General features: G+C 43.0%; 1 long non-coding RNA gene across 3 annotated transcripts in view; it reads left to right on the top strand.

The window, feature by feature from the left end:
* Positions 1-20,424, top strand: part of LOC140647077 (uncharacterized) — a 34,960-nt gene extending 14,536 nt beyond the window's left edge. For 2 of the 3 annotated variants that reach the window (XR_012040655.1, XR_012040654.1), the window contains 2 exons: positions 19,640-19,765; positions 20,072-20,424. This is a non-coding gene — a long non-coding RNA (uncharacterized lncRNA). The remainder of the gene's footprint in view (positions 1-19,639; positions 19,766-20,071) is intronic. The other variant, XR_012040653.1, reaches the window with a different exon arrangement.
* Positions 20,425-24,297: the final 3,873 nt, after the last annotated feature.

Below are 24,297 nucleotides of genomic sequence, written 5' to 3'. Positions count from 1 at the left end.
CAAATACACACCTTGTTTTGCACTATAAAGAGCATGGGAATGAAATGTGATAATGAGACATAACGAGATGCATGCATAAGACAAGCTGTGGACAGGCAGTGAACATAAAAAGAGATGTGTACATGTGCACATAGGGAAGAAGTGGCAGATAGGCACTTTCTTATAATCTAGCAACAATAATCATGACAATAATTAAGTTCTGTTTTCATTTTCCATCCTCCATGCACCTTTGTGTATCTGGAGAAAAGAAGCAAATAACCAGGCTTTCTATTCAGATTCTTGTAACTAGACCCCAGTGACCACTGTCAAAAATGTCCACTAATATCCACCTAAATCATCAGGCAAGTTTACTTCAGCTGTCTTCCTGCCCCTTGTGTTCTGTGGTTTTTTTCTTTATTAACAAGGAGAAAGCTGCATGGAAAGCCTACAAGAATGCATTTGACAGAGAATATTGGAAACTATCAGTTCAGAATTCATCCATGGCACACCCAGTGCTAAAAGCTGCTTTCACCTTATCAGGAATCAGAAGCACTGCCAGACCTGCCACTTGCAAAATTAATATCAGTAAGCTTCAGATCATAAAGGACTTGGAGAGATTGTCTGGAAAATATTTTCAAATGATAAATAATAGGGGGAAAATAAAACTGCCTGGACAGTGCACCAGCAGAAAAAGAGGCAATATTCGTTCACTGAACTCTCTCCTAATTATTGACATATTGCAACTAATCAGCATTAGAGGCAAAAAGAAGCTGTAATCTATCCTTGTCCTCCTCTTTTTGGACTGTTCCCAGTACTAATTGCAGCAGAGGAGCATTCCGAACTGGAATCCTCTGGCTTTTCCATTCATTGCTTAGAGGAACTCCAAGCCTGTACAAAACGTTACAGGTTTTCTGACTTTTTTGCAGTAACACTTTTGTCCTTTTGCCTTTTTGTGAGGCCACAGATCCACAGTAAAAACCCTTTAGCTGAAAGCCTGTTGTAAGCTGAACCAACAGTAGCAGATGCAGAAACAGATTTCCCTTGGGAAAGAATGTCAAGTCAGTCTGACAGCTGTAGTGGCAAGTACTAGCAATGTTCATTGCCCTTGTAAATCTTGGGGATAAACATCCCTCAAATGTCAATGACTGATGGTGGAGATAAGAGTGTAAGTGTTGTACACAGTATACATTCCTGTGCTCTCATTGCATAAAAATGACAATGATCATTTATATCGGGCAGGGTGTAATTGCCTACCCTGTGGCATGGAGCTCGTGGGCAGGCAGTGCTGGGGTGGGTGAAGACGCTTGTACATGAACACATCATAGTGATCAGTGTTCATTCATTCTTTTACTCCCTTATATTTGTTACTGTCCAGGTGGATGCTTCCTCTTACTGAAGCAGAAATTGTTTATGCATAGCACAGTGGCAAGAGCTGTGCAAACATTAAAATGTGGATATGCTTCATTCCTGCTGATGGAAGCAAACCGCTGGCATAAGAGAAGCAAATTATTCCATCTCTCTCCACTGTGGCATGGAGGTGTCTAGAACAGGCTTGGGGGATTTCTAGTCCAGTTTCGCTCCCTATTTGAAAGAAACATTTACTTTGCTCCCCATGCTGCAGCCTTGCAGGAGAAGTTGTGCTGGCTGCACACCCTCTTCTGGACTGGGAAATGTGCCTGCCTTATGATACTGAAGCCACCCTCTAGGCAAATGTTTCCTCTCAGCCATCCCTCCAGATACCATCTTTTTGCCCTTTTTGTCCTAGGGGGCAAGGAAGTTATTGGTGGGACATCAACAACAAGGGCGATTTCACTGGCGAAACCAGCAGCCCGCTTATCGTTGTTACTTTTTACTCATGCCTGGATCATCTTGCAGTGGTTTCTATGACAACAGAAAAATTATTTCTTAACATAAATCAAGTTTGTCAGACTTATGCTTGTGCATAGCACTTGCTGAAGGCTAGATAAGCAATTCTGAGACCGAAAGCAAACTGATCTGCTCTATGAAAATGGAGCTACCAAGGATCTGAAATAGAAAAGTTCCCTTGTTTTCCTAGGGAAATTTAGGGTATTGAATTGTGGTGGTTCTTTTATATTTTGAGAAAGAAAAGCACAAGAATAGCGAATATAATGAATTAATAAACTTATCTTTTAAATGCAGAGACTTTGGGACAAATCAACTGTGTTTCTAAGAAAAGAAGTGTGAATATTCAGCATGTAAACAACATAGGAAGAAGAAGAAAGGAGAAGATTCATAGAAGCTCCTTTTCAGAAAATGTGAAAGGATTTCTGAAAATTGCATTCTGTGCCTGTTTGGTACATGGATAATTATAATAGTTCTTGGTAACCTGGTCCCCAGAGTACAACATCTTAAGTTTACCTTTTGCTTGCACATTTTTTCTCATCTTGTCCTCTGGCATCTTTTTATTAGACCCTAAAAATATAGTTATCATTGGCAGATTGGAAGGACTATTTTGCAGACAGTTCATCCCTATTGCATGTGTTTCCGCTGCATAGCGACGAGCTTTTTAAAAAAGTATGAATTTCTTTACAGCCTGAGTCATGAATGGTAGCATCCCATATCTGTTTAATCTAGGATGATCATAATTTTTAGTTCACAGAATCACAGAATCATATAGGTTGGAAAAGACCTTTAAGATCATCAAGTCCAACCATTAACCTAACACTACCAACACCACCACTACACCATGTCCCTAAGCACCTCATCCAAACTTCTTTTAAATACCTCCAGGTACGATGACTCAACCACTTCCCTGGGCAGCCCGTTCCAGTGCTTGATAACCCTTTCAGTGAAGTAAAATTTCCTAATATCCAGTCTAAACCTCACCTGGCGCAACTTGAGGCCATTTCCTCTCGTCCTATCACTCGTTACCTGGGAGAAGAGACCGACCCCCACCTCTCTACAACCTCCTTTCAGGCAGTGGTAGAGAGCGATAAGGTCTCCCCTCAGCCTCCTTTGCTCCAGGCTAAACAACCCCAGTTCCCTCAGCTGCTCCTCATCAGACTTGTGCTCCAGACCCTTCACCAGCTTCGTTGCTCTTCTCTGGACACGTAATGAAAAAACCTTTCAGAAGGTTAGTGCAATTTGTAGCATTGATATAGCTATTGGTTTTAGGCAGTGGGTTACTCTTGTTAATCTAAAATAGGTGGTTAATGGGTGTTTTAGTTAAGCTGTCTCTGACTGAGGGGGTATCCTGTTCATCCTGTGGAGGAGAACAAAATCCATGCCTGGGCATGGAGGATGGGCTACGGTACGAATATAGGCAACCATATTGCCTTCTGTCCACGGCACAGTTCCTGCTTTTCTCAAAGGGAGCTTCATAGAATGAGCAAAGGCAAACCCTCATCTTTTGCTGCAGAAGGTAATGCACTGTTTATTATTCTTTCACTCTGTTAGTGCTTGATTCAGCAGAACTCAGTAGGAGTGATGTCTCTTCCCTTCCTTCCCATCTTCCTTTCTCTGTTTCTGCTCTACTTCCTTCTTGGCATCTCTCCTTTCTTCGTCCTCCTCCTTCCAGCAATTCCAAACCCTCAACTGCATCTTGGATTCATTTCCATTCCTTTCCATCTGCTAAAATACATTCATGTATTACGTATCAAATGTTGACATTTTTAATGGTGTCAATAAGGTTTTGAGTCAAAGCCTGAATGGAAACAAGCAGTTTGGACAGTGTTTACCTCTCTCGTCAGTATTGTTTCAGACTATTTTCAGACTCAAGAAAGGAAACACTGCACAGTTGGGTCCTACTAGGAAGATTTCCTGAACAACCATGATGGATAGGAGCATTTTTTTCTCTTTAATGGAAGTTTAAATGCCAAAGAGTATGGTGATTCCATGTGGTTAACTCATGAAGCAAGTGGACCCACTGTTTCAAGGATCCTATATCAAAGTAAAGATACGCAACTGCAGTAAGGTGAATGTGTAGGTCTTTTGAAACTTCCACATACATACATATGCATGATTGGGAGTGGGGTTGTGTGCTTAAAGCTGCAATTCCACAGTAGTTTAGTATGATCTAAGGTGGGGTTGCCCTCCACCTTTCCTTAGATGCACTCTCCATTCTCTTCACTGATATTTGTCTGATCATACAGTGAGCCAGTTAAGTGAAAGAAACTAGCAACTCATTTCGGGGGCGGGGGGGGGGGAGAAGAAGCATTTTCTTCCAATTTAGCTCTCTGAACCAATTCACTGCAGGATTAGGTATGTTTTTGTCAGTGTGAGGGAGAGACAGAAAATCCAGCCAGCAGTGTCGTGGGGCAGAGGGGCAGGTCAAGAGGTAGCAGCAACCTAGGTCAGCTTAGACTCTGACAGAATTGCAGCTTCAGTGGGGATTTTTAAAATCTCAGGCATGACTTTGCTGTATCCATAAAAGCACCAGAGGTCTATCAAACTTGCTTCAGAAGTATTGTGGCATTAGGGATGCTTAAATTTACAGCCCTGTTTTCCATTTCTTGTCTTGAATGTATTGATTGCTACTCTTTCTCCAAGCTGTTTGCTATGCATCATACTTTCATTTTAGTAGAGGTCTCAGACATATTTTGTCAGCTCTGGGTATCTGGATAAGACGAATTTCTCCTGCTGCACAGATTTATTTGATTTAAATTTATGGGATGCCCATATCTGGCTATTTGGATCTGAACTGCATATACACTAGAATAATTTGATTGCCGGTTCCATAGGTCTTCCAATTACAAGACACTATATTCAGATGGAGGCAAAATAGGAAATAGGATCAGGCACAGGACCAGTCAATCCTTATTTTTCCCAAAAGGAGATTTTTTTCTATTTCACCCAATACAAGGTTCAGCACTTGGAAGGAAGGGAACAAAAAATAATAGAAATCCTTAGGCTTGATTTCCTCTTGGTAAAAAACAATTGAAACGAGCTGAAATTCTGCTCCTTGATTAACATGATGAAGTAAGTAAGAACTAGGCAAGGTAGACTAACAAGTACATGGCTGAGTCTAGAAGGAAACATAGGTGAAAAGAGGTTAGAGACGAGAAGAGAAAAACCAATGGTTTTCTGAAGGCTTCAGGTAGTCAAAGCCCTGCACAAATGCCCAGCTAGGTGAACTATGTCCTCTTTACTCTTTGATCTTGGTCTGCAAATGATTCATGGCATTTAGTGATTCACTACGCCAGCTTGCCAGTCAGTTATTAGGGAGTCATAGAAATCAGTCACAGCTCCTCTTTTTGCATCCCACCCTTGTTTTTACTTCATTCAGTTAATATCCCAGCAGTGTATTTACAAGTGGGAAAGAAGCACCAGTGAAATGGAGGAGAGCGCTCTCTCTGTATGGCCCCTCTGCCACCCCAGCCTTTGTGTTTAAATGTTTTCTCCTGTGTTTGGTTCTTGCTGCTCCTGATCCTTTGCAGTATATCTCATTTTCTCTAATAATTTTACAAACACAGGCTGAATCAAAGGACACCCTCCAGGGGAGAAACAGCTTGTCTTAAGATCAAAAGTTCTGCTTTGTTTGCTGTTAGAGGTCACCTACCCTGCACATTACATTCACAATTTATTTTTGAGTTGGTGTTTATTCATTCTAAGTGGTTCAACCCATACATTATATCCTAAAAAAAGCCCTGGTCTTGAAACATGCTGAGGACCACCCAAGAGCTGCTGAACATTTCCCACTCCCATGAGAACTGAAGGTTCAAAGTAACTCTCTGTGCTGTGCCTTAACTCTTCTGGTCAGAGCAGCACTGAAAAGCTTCACCCTGATGCATCTGCTTCCCACCTTTCCTGTTTGCTAACCATCTGCTGATAGGTACCAACCAGAGCAATGCATTTCTTCAGGTGTGTCTCAAAGACAGAAGAGCTCAGCAGCACTTTTTGATATGTAGAACCTTTTAATATATTTTCTATCCATGCAGTGGTATCTATACGAAAAAGTAAATCTGTTGCTGCAGTTGTAAGTGATGGGGGAGCCATTAAGATTGCCTATTTGTTCATTCAGTGCTCCATACCATGACACTCTGGGCCTGAAGAGGGAGCTGTGGTTGTTGCCCTCCTCTTCCCAGGGATCAAGAGTTAGCCAAAAAGCAGGCAAGATCACACAGGGAGCGACAAGCAGTACTGACTGAAATTACTAGTAAATTACCTCTTTCTGAAGAGCTGCTATACCTGGGGTGGACATGGTGTTGCCACACTAAAAAAATTGTCTTCTTTTGGGTGGGATAATGACCTTGTTCACAAATCCTTCATGATGGCAGGAAATAATGTCTAATCCAGGACCGATAAATGGTCGTTGGCAGAAGAGATCAGTTTTCAGGGATCTGTGTTAGATCAGCTTTCTCTCACTCTTGAAATCATTAGCTGACCAGTTCTTCCTAGGCAAATATTTTATCTCTGATGAAAGCAAAGCTCCCTCTAACCTCAGTGCTTGAAGGCTTCAGAACCAGGTCCTGGCTACGTCTTTCTTTCCGTCCTAACTGTCCTTCCAAACTTGTGTGCAGGATCCTGGGAGCCATGAGAACAAAGCCATGAAGGCCAACTGGTGCAGTCCTGTTAAAAGTCCTGTTGTAGTTTCAGTGGGATGAGTACTCTACACTTAACTGGTTGAGATGGTGTTTATGTGTAGTTAGAAAATCTTTTTCTTTTTCCTTAGTCCACAAAGCCCCAGTGAGAAGGAGGGAGCTAGTTATTACCCTTCAAAATGGAAAAAGTTAAATCTGATGTAATTTTTCATCAGAATCTGCTGCCCTCGACCACTGCAAAGGGGCTATTAGTTCTTAAGTACTCCCGCTGACATCAGTGGGGCCACTTGTGGAGCAGGTTACCATTCACTCCGAGGGAGGAAGGCTATCATCTAGCATATTTATCAGCCTGAGAGGCCAAAGCCTGAAAGTCCAAAGTCCAAAGCCACTGACTCTTGAGAGGGGTGGACAACCATAAGTGTCCCTGAAGTCAGAGAAAACTGAGGGTGGAGAGCAAGCCCAGGAGATTTCCTGGAGTTCTGTGTCTAGATCTTCAGGAACAACCTCCTGTAGCTATCCAGTCAAAGGAAATTAAATGGGGGAATCTTTGCAGCAGAATTCCTAATCCCATCCCTCAGAGGATGAGCACAGGCCTTTGTGGGAGACTGTGTTTTGTATCAATCACAAGAGTTTTCAGTTTAAACATCTCATTCTGGTACATCTATGACTTCTTGTTGGCTACAGTCTGACCCTGCAGTGCCATCACAAGATGATATGTGTCTGTCTTATAATGGAGGCAAAGCTTCTTCTCTGAGGAGGTGAATTCAGAAAAGTAGCCAACCCACATGTGACTCACAGGAAGGAGTGTATTATTTAGTTTCCCTTTATTATTTATAGTCACCGGGATCCATTAAAGCTGTGAAGCTGCACAAATGTTTGCAAAACTGGAGCTGTATTCTTTTAACCCTTACTGCATCTGGAAACACAACACACCATTGCAGAATAGACACCTGAGGGTGTTGTCAGGGGGAAGAAGGTAACGTTGTGGAGTGATTTCAAAAGGAATCAGAAGTGTTCAGTCATAAAGCTAATATTTGGCAAGGGAAAAGTGACATGTCTATAGACAACACAAAAGATGTTTTCAGAGGATAGTGAATGGAGAAGGATACAAGAAGGCTGTACCAGATGGCAGAACCAAGAAATGAGAAAATAAGTACCGCTTACAGGAATTTTACATGGCAATGCATAGTTTAGTGGGCTGTATTCTGAGCTGCTGCAGGCTGGAATAACTCCATTAAAGTCAATGAAGCCAGCAAGTCCAGCTGAGGACATGGAGAAAGATGTTTCTTGATTAAGCCTTTTTGTGTAAGCCGCAATTTGATGCTTTCCATGCTGTGTGTTTTCCCCTTGCAACACACTAAGGGCCAAATTTGGCTTACAAGGCTGTCAAGCAGCTTACAACGCCCAGTCCTATCAGCATCATTGCTGCCACTTTCAGAAGCAACACATGGAGAAGCGCTGCAATGCACAGCAAACAACACTCCATGGACCGAAGCAAGATGCCCATGCTGTGCAATAGTAACAAATGGTAGAGACAGGAATAGACTACAGCCTCGAAAACAGCCATCTGAGCTTGCCTGCTCTCACCAGCATACAGCCCAGGACTGGCAGGTCCAGAGGTGCTTGGGCAGTTGGCACTCCTAGAGAGATGTTACGCTTCATCTCCTCTGCATACCAGCTGCTTCTGCTCCTCCATTGTTTCCAGAAGAGGCAGGAAGGAGCAATTGCAAATCTGTGCACATACCGGCCAATCTGTTGTCCCATTATATCCCTAGATCTGCCCTGACTATGTCTAATGCAGTCGTAAAGTCAGACACAGGGCACTCTGGGCATTCAAAGCCTGTGAGCAATTTTAAAGGAAAAGCAAAGCCTTCAACAATAGGGAATTTTGAGGGAACTTAGAATTGTATTCTATAGCATGTAGAATACATGCTTGTGATGACACGACCAAGTCATATACAATGGAAGACTTGCAGAACAATACTAGTGCAAAGCTCAAAGCCATTTGTAGGGAACCAGAGGCCTCCTGTGAGGTTTTGCATGTTTCGCTCATATTTTCCTTTGACAGCATGAATGCAAGAGAAGAATACATGACCTGATTTGATTTTCCCTTCAACTCATTTTCCTGTACCTGTGCAAGTCAGAATCCTGCATAGGCAAAGTTTTGTAGCAATGACCAGCTACATCAGACCTCCAGGTAAAGGGACAGAGAGAGTCTTGTAGTGGCTCGGAAAGTTCACTGTTCTCAAAGTGAGTCACTGTGTTATTTCCTCCCTCAGATTGAAAATGGCATTTCTTGAGTTTTTCTCTCTATTTTTATCCATAATCAAATGCCCTTTAGCCTTGTGGACAACGCCAAATAAATATGACCCTGTCATATTATGGGTTAAGAGGAAGAGCCTAGAAGAAAAGTAGGGGTTGACATAAGTACAGCACCAATCAGCTCATGTATTCATCAACTAATCTCAGGCAAGCCTCCTGAGATGTTTATCAAGTTAAATGCTCAGTTTTTGTCTTTTCCCTATTTTTTCCTGTTGTCTTTGGATTTGTTACCTATTCAGGATAGTCATTAATTCTTGTCTCGGTAAATAGGCGTACTTTGGAACAATGTACTGGCTCTTCTGGGTGACTTTTCCTGAACAGTTCCATTCCTGAGCACTGCAGTTCAGTAGCAAAGCATTATGAATTGAAGCTTCATGAGTCCATTATGCAACTCCTCTCTAGATACAAGATGTCCTAATTTCTGAACAATGTGGACAGTTGCCGAGTTTTTTGGCATGGTGAGAATCTCTCTCAGGTCCTCTTCAGTATGGTTATAACTGTAAGAGCACAAATATTATTAAGGACCTGTTAGTTTTCCAATGTTTTCCTGCAACCCGCTCAGAGCTCACCAGAGCATTTATTTTCCAATCAGAAGTCACTTGCTGTTGTCAGTAGGGCACTAATGAGCTATTTTTCTGACTTAGCAGTGGAAAGAGACACAGGAATAACCTATAAAGCCAATTTAGGTATTTTTTCAGTGCTCTTTAGTGCAGCATAGACGTATATCCTGTATGTCCTTTCCAGGTGGGCTATACCAGCTTGTGTTCATGCTGGAATGGTTAAAGCAGTACAGCTTATGCATACAAGCCATTATTTAACTGCTGAGAGAATGGAGAAGAAGAGCCTCTGCTGCCAAGTTGTGGCCTGAGCCTCCAGCTACCTGCCTGTGACTGCTGCACCAGCAGTAACCTCAGGAGCAGGATGGAAGGCAAGTGGGTTTCAAGAAACCACTTTCCTGTCAGTGTGGAAGTCCATTTTCAGAGCTTGTAGAGAAGAATAGGGTTGAACAGGCTGCTCAGCTCTCCTTCCTCACTCCAGAGATACCTGGGGACCTCATCAATGCTTGAAAGTTTGAGCAGAAACTGAAGTTCTTGTGGTTCAGGTGATTTTGAAAGGCTCTGGGCAAGGAGGCCTCTTTTGCAATGTATGCTCTCTTCTCCACATGTGTACTCATCCATGTGGTACAGGCTGGAATTATAAATCTTAGTCAGAAGAGTAGTCTTGTGAATGAGGATCAGTCCTGGGGCTAAGGAGGAAAAGGTTGGAATCCTCCACTTAACCTTATCTGATGTAGTTAGTTAGGCTCTGTTTATAGTCAGTGGTCGATGATAGGTATCTTCCAAAAGCTGTTCAGCCCACCAAACTTACACTCCTTTTTTAGGATGTGATAATTGCCCTCAGTGGTGGCCAATCTCCACTGCCTATAGAGATAGGCTCTGTACCAAGGTTATCTTAGATGCTTGATATCTAGAAGACTAAATTTGGGTAAAATGAATGCCCTCCTACATGACGAGATTTTGTTAGTACTTTAGGCATGATCACCACAGACTACACCCAGCTTGGCCGCTGTAACCCCTCGTTTGGTATTGCAACCTCCGTTTCTTGGGCACTGCCTTTCTCTGCTGACACTGTAAGAAGCCGAAGGTTGGCCGTTCTGGATCACAGCAGTCAAAACCTGCCTTTCTTCCCTTCAAATAGCAGGGCTGTCAAACTTAATGTCTGAGATAGCATTTAAACTGCAAAATAGCTTTCATTTCTTATTTATACATAGATTTCTTTGCCTTTGCTCAAGCTGCCTGAATGTCAGGCTTTGGCAACCAAAGCTCAAAAGAACCAGGTGGGACTGGGACTGGAAGAGGCTGCTGTCTTACAAGAGAAGTCAGGATTGTCTTGGGGGCAAGTCAAGTTCCTTGGAGGTAATGAGGAGATTTTATGAACCAGGGTCGCTAATTCTGCTGGAACATGGTAAGGCAGGGATGGGTGTTACCAGCACTCGGAGCCAGATTTGCAACGTATATTTAGTTGCAAGACACCCAGCCTGCATATGCCATTGAGAGGGACCCTGCATAGTGGGGAGGACTCTCAACAGATGATTTTCATCCATCTTAAAGACAATATCAGCCTATATTATTTGTGGGTTTCATCTTTATGGCTTAATTTTCATACTTTTCATACATACAGAGAGACAGCTCTCACCTCCAGCCCCAGTGAGTCTAACTATACTTTGGGGGATTTACTTCCTGTGAATTCTTAACTAACATAAATTGCCCTGTTGATTACACAAGGGGGAAATATTACTGCTGTATGTAAGAGCTGTGGGATTGGACTCTTGAGGGTTAAGATTCTCCTCGCTGTGATCAGCTTCCTCGTTTGCTCAGCCTCCAACAAACGGAAGACAAGCAGAGCATCAGCGTACAATATACAATTACATTTCTGACACATTGCATCTTGCTGTTCCATCTCTTCTTAAATCAGAACCTGTTTTCACTCTTATAATTTAATAGACCATGATATGAAGCCTTGAATAGAAAGCATTTATTTTAAATTTGACTAAAAATAGCTTTCCTTCCACAGTGAGCTCATGGCTTTTTACTTTATCTTGTGGACAGTTGGCTTGCCCTTCATACATACACATATTTTGTGAAGTGGATTCATACAAATGAGATCTCTAAATTATTCATTTACTTTGTGTTTTATTTTCATAGTTTCCTGATATAAGAGTTCTCAGAAAAGGAGTTGGCTGTTATGCAAATGCACATTTTCTTGTACATACTCAAACATAGTCAAGTATATACTCTTATGTTTTTCATTTGAAAAGCAGAAGCTTTAATGGCTGCTGAGGAAGACTTTAATTTGCATACTTTTGTCACCTCTGGGTTTTGTCAATCTCTGTGACTGTAAATTTGCAAAATAAGTTGTATAAATTTGTTGATCGGACATAACATAAGGCCCTGTTCTAAGTAAAAACTGGGCCCTGTTCCTACTGAGTCAGGTACCTGGAGCGAGGTTGTGGGAAAAGCTCTGTTTCTGATTTTTCCAGCCCTCTAAAGCAAGACGGAGTAGCTGCAAGGCTGTGCTACGTTATGTTCTGCTTTCCAAGGTTTTCTGTTAACTCTGGGAAACAGACATCTGCTGGGAATGCTCCCTACAACTCCTTGTCAGCTGGCTGGCCACTTCAGGCTCCACTTATGTCTTAAATCCCTTTACCCCCATTGCTGGTGTGATTGCCAGGTATGATAATGCTGTTCTCAGCCACTCATTGCAGGAGAACTTTGCGTTATTGAAAAAAGGGAAGAAAAACTGGATTCTGCATTTTGGTGCTATGGAATTGTAGCTCATTAGGCCTGTGCAAGTTTTAAGAAGTTGAGTGAAATTGTCTTCTTTGATCCACCACTAGAAAAAACTTCTGCACAATAGAGTCCTAATTACTCAGCCTCGCAGCATCATTCATACAGGTGCAGTTTACTATTTCTCTTCATTTTCTTTTGAACATTTCTAGCAACAGCAACACTAGGCATAAGTAATCCATCAATAACATCTCATGGTAGCTCAGTAACTTTTCTATATACTGTATAGGTTGGGTCAGAATGAGGTAGCCAGAAGTATTTATTACTTGTGGTAACTTTTGTTCGTTTTCCAAAGGGTGCAGGAAATAAAGTTGTCCTTTATAAAATACATGTTAACAGGAGGAGCACACTAAGCTGCAGATAGTTTACGTCTATTCCAATCTGGAACATGAGTTAGGATGGTCTTACCTCTTGGCAACTTCACCCATACTTTAAAGTGTGCTTGGGTGCTTTTCTGTGTACAGTACAATCAGGTTTCTTGTCCCAGCATGGATTGTCCATTTTTATGCTTACACATTATAGTAGAAGACCTGGGCATTCTGGTACACAAATGTTCATGATAAAGTGCAGGCAGTATTTTAAAGAGAGCTGTATCTCTGGGCCAGAGGTTCTCTGCCATATCTGTCAAAAAACAAATTGCTTAAGGATGGCAAGAAGGGAATTCACATTCCCAAAGTTCAATCAAATAAGAAAGCCCTGCTCAAACTGCCTCATTAGCCTGGCATTGGTTTGCAGGACCGTGTGCCACCATCGCCCATGTTTGTTCAGGAGAGCTGTGACTGATTACCGACAATGATGCGACTGATTACTCTGAAGGCCTGAAGAGACTTGCAAGGGGATTAACACTGCAGAACAGAAAATGCTCTTGGCACAAATGACCTCATTAGAATAGATTTATTTATGGAAAGAAGACAAATTTGAAGGTGTCATTTATATTCCAAGGAAAACCTCTTTGTGATAGGTTGCTTCAAGAGCACAACACATTTAACATATTTACTCTGTTAAGGATATTCAGGACCAATGCATTAAATGTGGTGGTGAAAATTAATAAGGAGATTTGGGAAAAAAAAAAGACAAGTAAGAGCCAAGGTTAGATTGCAGGTATGTTAGAAGCTATGTCTGTGATAGAGCTAGTCTGTCAGCACCACAATTAGAAATATGTAAGTGCAAAAACAAGAGTCTGTTTCAACTCTGCTAAGCAATCCCTCACCATAGACATAGTCAGAAATATCTCAGGAGGTGAGAGCATTACGGCTGACTCAACAGCTTGAAGCTCCCTTAATGTCAGCAGGGACTTCAGAAGGTACTGAAGTACTGGGTCCATTGAACTGCTGTTAAGATTAAAAGCATGGGTCTCCTTTTAAGGAAGACCCTATTGAAACTTAACAGAAGAGCTGTGTTTCATAGAAACATCCCGCCTAACATTAAGAAAACGGTACAGAGTATCATGACTGAGCACCATAAATGTCAGCGTTATAACGTTAACTCTGCGCCTTGGTCCATCACAGTACCAGTCTGACAGGGCACACTTTAGGATAAGTGGCTGGCTGAAAGGAAATCCTGGAAAGCCTATAGCTTCCATTAACATGTATCTTAAGATATTTCTCTCTGCATCTCTCAAGTCCCTCCCAAGCCAGTGGTCCTCGCCCCACCCCGGCCTAAAGCAGCAGTCTTTCTCTTCTGGTACCTCTTTCCTGTGGAAAGGGGGAATTCTGCTACTGGTCTGTGAATCCCCTTGGGTATTCTGAGAAAGACTTTTATCAAATTTACTGTCAGCTAAGCATTACCTGGTTCAGATAATTCCTGGAGGCTATGGGAGGTGACAGTTTAGAGAACAGCCATGCCTCTACTACCATGAGACTATATCTTTTTCCTGCTCCAACAGGCAGCAGGAATGTGGCACCAATGTTCTCCTTTCACTGTTGTTAAACTGTGACCAAGAATGCTACAACTGTAAATTCATCAGCTTAATCAATATTAACAGTAATTGCAAGAATAATTTCCGCAGGTTAAATAAGAAATGCTTTCACTTCAGATGAAGGCCAGCACTTCAACCATAAAGTTGATGTCAGTTGGTTGTTCATCGTTTTGTCATGTTTTAATTCTCTGTTATAACCGTGTTATATTTTTTTGAAAAGAAAAAAAACAAACTAGAAAGCTCCCCTGTACTTAGCGGTGAGTATTTTGCTGTATGGCTCATGACATTTGAATGTACGTATAGCCTACCCGAACAATAAGAGCCTTAACAGAAGAACTGTGCCCAGTTCCTCATCAACCATTAATAAAGTTATGGTTAACCAATACATGAGCGCTGTATCATGAAGCACGTGCTGATTTTGACTCTTTGTAGACTGCAGATCCCTGTTATTTGGAAAAAAAAAGTTTTATGTAGATGACTATCTCCATTAATTAAGCTATTCAAATCCAATTAGCTTTTTCCACAGGGTACTTTATCTCATTACAGTTCTCTCAAACAATAAAACAAACAAGCAAAAACTACAAACCCAATCTCACTGCTTCCAGTGTCACGATGAGTTAATGTCCTGCTCGCCAGAAAGTGAGCAATGATGCTAAAGCTTCTAGTCAGGCATGGTCTTTGCTTTCATCTAAGGGGGGGAGAAACTCTGATGTTCATTAGAGACACTCATCACTGTCACAAGAGAATGGCAAGTCTTCACACCTCTCTGCCTACGCCACAACAGCAATGGCCCACCATGGTCCTCATATTCCAGCAGCCAGAAGCTTTATTCAAGAGCTTGCCTTTGTAGGCAATCACAAGCCTGGCTACTGTGTTTGAAGGAGAGGCCAAAGTTGTGCTCTTGACTCAAACAGCACTTCCCATATGCTGATAGTGTAGCACATGTGTGAGGATTTCCAGGACTCAGGCCCAACATAGTTGCTTCCCACACAGGATTTCACCCAGCCGTGTGGAAGTGAGATGCTACCACACACCAACATGTTTTGCCATCTGGACACTGCTGGAAGCATTTTGCTTCTCATAAACAGACTGAGATCATCTTTCCTCATTAGCTAGGTCATTGAATGGCTAGCCAAATTATTGTGCTGTGTTGTAACATGCACACTTCAATGCTTAATCACTTCTGAACAATAGCCTTCAAATTACAAAAATAGGGACAGATCCTAATTTTTAGTTTTCTTTGCTGAAACGTGCCCCAAACTCATGTTCAATGCTACTTGGCAGTGTGAAAGAGCACCAGGTCATTTACTCAACACTGATACTGATTGGCAGCTCTAAGAGAAATGCCTAGATGTTCCTGTTCATTTCTTGCCACCTTGCAGGACTCTGGCGGATGATTGTAATCCAAGAGAGGACTTGCAAAACCAGAAAGAGGGAGAAATAGAGGCCAGATATGCTGGGGAGCCCATGAGGCCAGAGAACAAGCTGTTCTGCCAGTGACTCAGAAGCAACCTCCTCCCTTAGGAGGCATTATGTGTTTTTTTGTTAGAGGGCAGAATTTGGATTAATGAGAGATTTGATGGATATAAATAATAATATCAGTATTTGGGAACTTGCATAGTCAACAAAACTGATCCAAACAATCTGTGAGGGCTCATAAAAATTGATAGCCCCTGAACTGAAGCAATGTAGGACTTGGCAAGTTAGATCCCTAACCCTTTTGTCTGTAGCAGGTGCAGGTGCTGGCACACAGGTGGGACTCGGTAGTTGCTAGGGATGGAGCAAACTGAGAACTGGGTTCAAAACTGAACATCACCAACAAGCCTGAGACAGAAAACAAATATGCCAAAGTGGTTTTAAATGAGAGGATTTCAAAACACTTGTTAGTGATATCAAAAAAGACAATTTGACACACAACTCCTCTCCTCCTCTGGTTTCTGAGGCAAAGCCTTTGTGTCTGCAGTGTTATATTTTGCCATAGCAGATTCTGCGGTAGTGCAAAGTCACATGCCATGACCCTTCCCTTTGTCCTGCCCTTCTTCCACAACTGGTGAAATTTCAACCTATATGGATAAACAGTGATTTAGAGATCAGATCTGCGTAATCCGAGTTTCCTTCAGTGCATGGACTCAGAAGGAACAGCATCATTGTGGACATTGTTACTTTATCAGATGACCTAGGTGGAAGCTGAGAGTGCTGTGGAGGGCATAGCTGGAGGCAGATGAGGGGAAATAGGACACAAATCTGTAGGAATTCAGTATCCATTTGTTCTGCTGCTCATAGAGCAATGTGCTTACCTGAGATAACACTTGCAGTGAGCTTCAGCACCAGGTTCTGCTTTGTAATGATGGTGAGACCTAACAGCAGAATTTCCCTGTGACGTTTGAATGGCTAAACAGGTTTTGTTTCAGAAACTAGGGGAAGTATGACAAGCATTATTATGATTAATGGGTGTTGTTATACTGCCAGTTTCCTAGATGTGTTGTAGCTAATTTTAGCTGATGCACCAACTCCTTGTGCACTCCCATGAAAACACACCAGTCTATCAGGAACGTGCGCAGCTACAAGCTGGGCACGTGAATTTTAGATGTCTGAAAAAGTGGCTAACTGATTCTCTTTAAGCATGCTGTCCGCTCTCCTGCCCTCCTGGTTGGCCTCAAAAGCTATGGTCACAGATTTGTCTCTAGATGCCTGTGTCCAAAGTTTTGCCGTTCGAGTTACTAATTTTGACTGGCTCTGCAGGATTATTTCAGGGTATCCCGAAAGCCCTATCTTGGCTAACCAGCTGTGAAAGTACTGCTTGGGAACCCGGAGTCACCCATCCTCACTGAATGCGTGTCCCAATGCTGTTGAGATCTTAATAATCAGGTCATAACACTGAGGAAACTGGTTGCAAGACAGAGCCTCAGAGCTAATGACGTGTCCATGCAGCACATACCCAGAATCCAGTACGGGCAGCATTTGCAGAAGCTGGGTTAGGCAGCTCTACCGAGCCCAAGATTACCATCCAGGGAGGAGAGCAGAAATAACAAGCATCAGACACACAGCCATTTTGTCTGAGCCCTGAATCTTTCATTCATTCCAAAGACAACTTTGGAGATGACTAAATGACAGGTTTGCTTTTGAAATGCAGCAATTACTGCTGATTTGAAGGAATGGTAGCAAGATTGATAAGCTCGCCAACCGCTATTTAGCTGGCCTCTCAGGGAGATTGTAACACTGGCCTGGGGGAAAACCTGCTTTTTCCATACTAATGATTAGGCTGAGCTCCTGGGTGATGCTACAAAGGTTGCCTCCTAAGCATGGGACGGTGCTACAGTCACCAACAAACAGGAGTTTCTGGATGATCTCTTCAGTGACCTTTGCAGTTGGATCTCACCAGCTGTGGATGAACCAGAGGCCACTGTCACCATTTGTCACAGTCTGAGAAGGACAAGGCAAGATGACTGAAAACAAGGGGTTTGAAAAAGGAGATGACTGCCTGGTTCTGTCTAACACCGAAAACCTGCTGCTTTGCTGACATTCATGTTCCTACACCATGTATGGCTGTGTCTGTTGGCATGGTTCTCACAGATGCTCAGACTAAAATTGACTGCTACAGCCACCCAGTCTGAATGGTCTACTTTTCCTCCCAGGTAACAGGTGATAGGATGAGAGGAAATGGCCTCAAGTTGTGCCAGGGGAGGTTTAGACTGGATATTAGGAAATTTTACTTCACTGAAAGGGTTATCAAGCATTGGAACAGGCTGCCCAGGGAAGTGGTTGAGTCACTATCCCTGGAGGTATTTAAAAGACGTTTGGATGAGGTGATTAGGGACATGGTGTAGTGGTGGTCTTGGTAGTGTTGGGTTTACGGTTGGACTTGATGGTCTTAAAGGTCTTTTCCAACCTATACGATTCTGTGATTCTGAGTGCATAACCTAGGCCGCAGGGTTTAACCCACAACCTTACCTCTGCTAAGCCGATCCGGGCTGTCATTCCTGTGGGTTAGGAGCATACCAGGACAGTCCTGAATGAATGGTGACTTTCTTCTCCAGCTGGTGTACATTGATGTGAGAAAGCAATCAGACACAAGATTTCTCATCAAGTCACCAATTAGGGTAACATATCATACAGGTGCTAAGCAGTCTGCATGTGTTGTTCTTTGTCTAACTTCATATTTTGCATCTTACAGTAGCCTGGCCAGTCAAGGTGGGATTCATCTCACCTGACATCAGATGTCTCCATCTGAGCTGGCCTTTATCATCAGTGAAGAGAAGTAGGTACTTGTAAGGCATGAATCATCTGCCCTCTTTTACATGTCTGCATTGGGGTGAGATGACTCAGGCTCTTCCCAGTGACTACAAAGGAAGTTCAAACTGCAAGCTCAGATAAAGACATTTATATTGTAACATCTAAACTTAGATTAATTGAGCACTATTCTTAATATCTTGAGGTGTGTCAGTGGCCCAGTCTCACTCCTGCTCTGTCACTTCTAAATAAAACAATACATTTGCCCTGAGAACGATGTGTCTAATTCTCACCTACTTAAGTGGGCACTCTCAAACTGGAAATAGCCCAGTTTCAAATAAAGTGCTTAAAATATCTTATGGAAATGCCTCCTGTCCCTGGCTTCTATCTAACCAGCTTCTATCTTTTGCTGCTGTTTTACAGTCACGTCTTCCTATTACTTTTTAAATTATACTTCTCCAGCCTTCTTCTACTCCCAGTGAGCCACTGGGAGACCAAACAAAGCATGCAAGGAGTGGACACAGCAAAGAGAGAAGCTAAGACATGCCACTAATTCTGCCAGCTGTATGAAATGAAGTGATTACCCAAAGGATTTTTTTTCACTCTCGTCTCTTTTATTTTTCAAAAAAATTAGTAGTTACTTATGACAGCAATACAGACTTCTCCAAAAGAGTGATCTTAGTGGGCAGTGTCCCTTTAAATTAGATTTTTCTAATCGAATAACTAACTTCATCAAGCAGCCAAAATCAATGCTTTGTATTAGACATGGACCCAAACCCATTAAGGCCTTATTATTCAAGCATGCACCTCCCTTCAGCTTTTATCTCCCCTCAAGGGTTTTCATAGTAAAGCAGGCTTTTTTTTTTTTTTTTTTTTTTTAATTAGCCCTTCTGCCCTGGAGTCTTCTATTTGATTTTCCAGTATCCAGGGAAGTTGTTGGGTTTTTTTTTTTTAACTGCTCAATCCTTGAATAGAAAATTTTGCCTCTTAGTTCTTCATTACCAGTGATAATAAAGCTTCATGGAAGACATTCTGATAATGCAGAGACAGAAGTGCGCAAAGGCAAAGCGACACTTCAAAGGGGCATTAGCTGTGATATTGGAATCTCATTCATGTAACTCACTCCTAAAGGGCAAGTTAGCAACTTGCAGGGGTGCAGTTCACATGTATACATGAAGTGGCATGAAAGGCCCTTCGGTTCAGCAGAGCTGCCTGATCCCAGTGCCCTTGAGCGTGTGGAGCTTTATGAGCGCTGTTGTTGCATTTTTATTTTTCGTTGACTTTAATTCGGTTTCAAACGGAGAACCGATGACTTGCTTAGCTGTTTCTGTGTGTGCCCCCAGAAATGATTGTACGAGGAGGACAGTTACTGTACGAGGAGCAATCTGCATGTTTGCTGCCTTCCCATGTCCGCTGAGCAACCTGTGACTGCTCACCAGCCAGCAATGTGCAGTACCATGACTACCCAGGTGTGCCACCTTGAATCTCATATATATGAGTATGTATTTTAGAATATTTTAGTATATGAGTATGTATTTTAGAATATTTTAGAACAAAATAGATATAGTATAAGAGTTATTAGTAGTTAAGAAGGGATCACAGTTAGAAATAGAAAATAGCATATGAGAGTGAGAATCGTAGACAGTTAGAAATAGAAACTAGCATACAAGACTGTGAGAATTGTAGAATCTTCAAGGTAATAGATAATGCCTAAGTTAGATAAGAGGGTACAGGCACTGCATATTTTACTAACAAGCATATGTTTGTCCTAAAAGAATGCGAAGCTGTAACCCTTCAAAGACCAATAACAGGAACATCCTCTTACCGGGAGAGCCGTAAAGATAAAAGGACACCACAACAACCATGAAGACAACAGGAATAACAGTAACTAGGGGAAAGGTAAAGGCAGCACGGGGAGATCGCGACCACCGACCCAACTGGGGGACAAAAGGACTACCCCCCCACTCCTTGTGAGCATGCGCAGTGAATTAAAATCATACTGTGACTTTAATTTGAAGCGGAGAAAATATGGACCAATGGAAGAAGAGGATGTTTAGTTAGTCTAATGATTATGTATTAGATAGGCATGGTGTGTTAACTTTTATGTATAAATATTGAAAAAGAATTGCAATAGGTGTGCTCGATTTGTGGAAATTTTCCACCTTGCACCCTGTGCAGAATAAAGCAATGTCTCCTCTCTAAACATACTCTGTGTGTTTTGGGAGTTATTTTCCAGCGAGGCAACATGTGTATGCCTCCATATCACGGATGCTGTGCCTTTGCTACTTAATCATGGTGTATCTCGTCAAAAGTATAACCAATGTACACATAATCAATGCATAGTTAATCAATGTATGTGTATTCAATGGGCATAAGCATATGTATCGTGCATTGTCTTATCCACTGGAAATATTACATGCACCTATTCAGGAACTGTAATTTTATTAATGAGATAAGGGCACTGGAGTGTATTGTCCAAGGAATTCCTCAAAGCTACGTCCACATGCTGGACCCAATTGCTATCAGTGACTGGTGAATCTGTATCATGGCCACCACCCTGTAAGAGCACTAGTGAACTCAGAGCTGCTCAGAGGGGCTGATCCCAGCGTGCCGTCATCGAGGCAGAGGAGCTCATCCTGTGCTGCAGCAGCCAGGGCTCCCAGCAGCAGAAGGGATGTAAGATCGCTATCGCCTTTTCTATTATTTCCGTCCTTTACACAATAAACCGGTGAGCCAGCCTTGAGTGCCGGTACAGACGTTGCACCTCCATGGTGCAAAACAGCGTGGTGCTGAGCTGGGTCAAATAGACACACCCTTGGTAATTTTCCATTCTGGCAGGTAACTAATGCATCTGTCTCCTTTCCTTTACCAAAGGCTTACACTTACCTTACTTCTGCACTCGGCTGGCAACTGCCGAAGTCTCCATACCTTGCTGAAAAATTGCGATGTAGAAACAGAGACCAAGAAGCTAAAGCTTTCAGCAAGGGAGAAGCTCAGGAGCCAGTGTAAGTGAGTGGGAACAAGGCATTTGGTGAAGTTTTACCTCTGTTGTTTTCAAACCAGACATCATCTCGTGAAGAAAACTCAATGTGAATTGCCAGCAAGTTGTTTTCCGGAGTGCGAGGCAGTTTCAAGCAGTAACTTCAAAAGGAAACTGTTCTCCTCCTTTTAGTGAAAGAAGAGCTCCGCAACCTAAAAGTAGCCATTTAAATGTCTATGCAAATTATTTCATTCAGTGATCATTTTGCTCCTGCTAATGAGTTCATCCATATCCTCCCAAAATCCCCAAAGCCTGGGAACTTCAAGGTTGCACACTGTTTTGGGGAAAACCACAATAATAGCAGATGAAAAATAGAATATGTTGAAATAGTGTAAAAGAACTGAAATGGCTGTCAGACAGAAAATTTTGCCTTGCTTTCTTGGTCCAACAGGGTCATTTTCAAAGTTAATTGCTTCTCACTGTAAGCTTGTCAGAAGCGAGCCCCAGACCAGTACGGAAGGCTCTGAATTGTGTATTAATATTCATACTTATTCTGTACATTTTCATATTTAAATTGGATTGCCACAGAATCCCTGATCCATCCTGCCAGGCTGACAAAAGGAGACTTAGGGCAGAGCTTAGCACCATCCTACTCTCTGCATGGGTTTGGAGATACGGTTTTCTTCATTTTGTATCACCGGCATGGGAGATAATTCCCCCTACAGTTGTGCGTGCTTCTCTGCCTCGCATTCCTGCAGGGTCCACACACATGGGGTGAGCGGGCTAGCCCCGCAAGCAGATGGCTGGCTTTGCAGCACCCTGCACGTGCTTATTTCTCTTACAGCTTTCTGGTGGGACTCCAGGAGCTGCGGCTGGGAAGAGGAGGATCATAGGCCAGCTGTGCTGTGCTCCAGCCTGCTAGAGGGATGTCCATGACTGCTGCCAAGGCCTGGCCATCTCTTCCTTGGATCTCAGTAACCTGTCTGGCTTAGGTACGCTGAGCCTACAGGTCTGCCCTTGAAATCCTTTCACAAGAAGTAGTAATCTGCAGCAAAACACCTGATTTTTGGCCTTCTCCTATGCTTTTCTCCACAGGAGTGACTTGAATAAGCACCTTAGCCTTCAGCTGGCAGCAGGCATAGCAGGCAGAGTAGCATACAAGGAATATGGACTGAAGCGCTGGTCTTTGTGGCCAGGTCCACCTTGCTTCACGGCCACCCTCCAGACCTGACTCCCCTGCAAGGGCATGGACCTATCTGTCCACAGCTGGTGGGAGTCGCTGGTGTACCTGATACGCTGAGGCATGTGGACAGCACGGGCTCTTCACAAGCGGTGAGGAGTTAGGCAGGACTGTGCTTAGAGCTGGTTTTTAGCAGAGCAGACAAAATGATGGACAAAATGGGAGTTTTACCTGTGGCTAATGCACAGCCTGCTGGCTCTGTCCCTTGGGTTGTGCTGTGACCCTGGGTGGCATTGCCCCAGCTTCCGACCTTCCTCTCCACATCTTGTAGATGGTGCTGGAGTTGAAACAGTCTGGGGAAGCAACGTGAAGTGGGCGTTATTAAGATCTGTGAAGGACGTGTGTTACAGAAGAGCATGGGGGAAGAACCTATGTAGTGATAAGGTTTTCCTAGCAGGTTTTCCTCTGCTGAGACACCAAGTCCAGCACTACAGGGGTTAATGGAAACCTGGGGTTTTTTGCAGATTGCATCAACAACTGGTTGACAGCTGCTGCAAATTCTGTACCATTCTGTATGGAGGCTGGCCTGTCACCCACAGGTGGGCACACCATCTCAGCTTGTGGTATGCTCCATCCACAGAAAGCAGGTATCTTTTTGTTCTCCATTTTTCCATGGGTGTCAGGTTAGCGGTGGATTTTAGCATGTTGCCTCATCTGGACCTGTGTGTTTCTGGTGAGTACAGTAGGCCAAGCCAGCCTAGCTCAACGCTGTACTGGAAAATAACTGGAAATCGCCAGAGCAGAGCATCCCTGGTGCTTGTTCCAGCCTGTGCTGGGGATTCCTGACCCCTCTGACCTCACACCTTACCTGCTCGTGTGCACGCTCCCAACCCTGGTCAAGTCCAATCAAGGCTGTTGATTGTCATAAATCACAGATCTTTGCTAACTTAAGGAGGACGTGGGGACACAGGTTTCATAAATGTGTGAGCCAGGGATTTCGTGTGCTCCATGTCCTGAAGCTGGCTGGCTGGCAACCTGATGAATACGCTGCTCTTAAAAATATGTGCCATGAATGGCATTTTTAATACAGATAATACAAATACAATTATTTGCCTGGGACATTGCTAGCTGACTGAAAGAGATGTTTCCCTTTGTAGCCAGACCATGGTTAAGAGCATGCCAAACATGCCAGGTATGCTAGGTAGTAAAAACAAATACCTAGCTCTTATGAACCACTTAGATCATTAGCACATCTAGAAGCACCTCAGGAAATAGGACTTCCTCAGGCCTTTAGTAGCCATCTAGTCTATCCTGCTGCTCCAAGGCAGAATCAATTAGATGTAAACTATTTTTGACAGACATTTTCCTAGTCTGCTCTTAGAAACCTTCAGTGACAGAGATTCAGTAAGCACCCCAGGCAATCTCCTCCAGTGTCTCACAATGCCTAGAGTTAGGAAACTTAACTTTCTGGTCTAAGTCTCCCTTGCTGCAGTTTAAGTTCACTTCTCCTTGTCCTGCCTGTGGTGGAAAGACTATTCCCTGCACATCAGCAGCAGCATGTTTGAGGGCTGCAGTCCTTGTTCTTCTCAATTTTCTGTTTTCCTGTCTCTCACTGAGCACTGTCCATTTGTACAGTCTTTTCTCACCAGTGGTGTTATCTAGACACCCCTCCCCTCCTGGGTCCTTGCTTTCCCCTGAACTACTGAAATATGTCGACTGCTTTTTTTTGGTGTGCTGTTAGTTGCCAAATACAGGACGCAGCACTGTGGTGCTCACAGTGTCTAATGTATGACACTCACTTATCAGTGTGAATTGAATGTCTGCCTTTTTTCACCTCAGCA

The sequence above is a fragment of the Ciconia boyciana genome, chromosome 2 (genome assembly GCF_034638445.1).
Source record: "Ciconia boyciana chromosome 2, ASM3463844v1, whole genome shotgun sequence".
In the NCBI taxonomy this organism is placed as follows: Eukaryota; Metazoa; Chordata; class Aves; order Ciconiiformes; family Ciconiidae; genus Ciconia; species Ciconia boyciana.
This window is presented reverse-complemented; position numbering and strand designations above follow the sequence as displayed.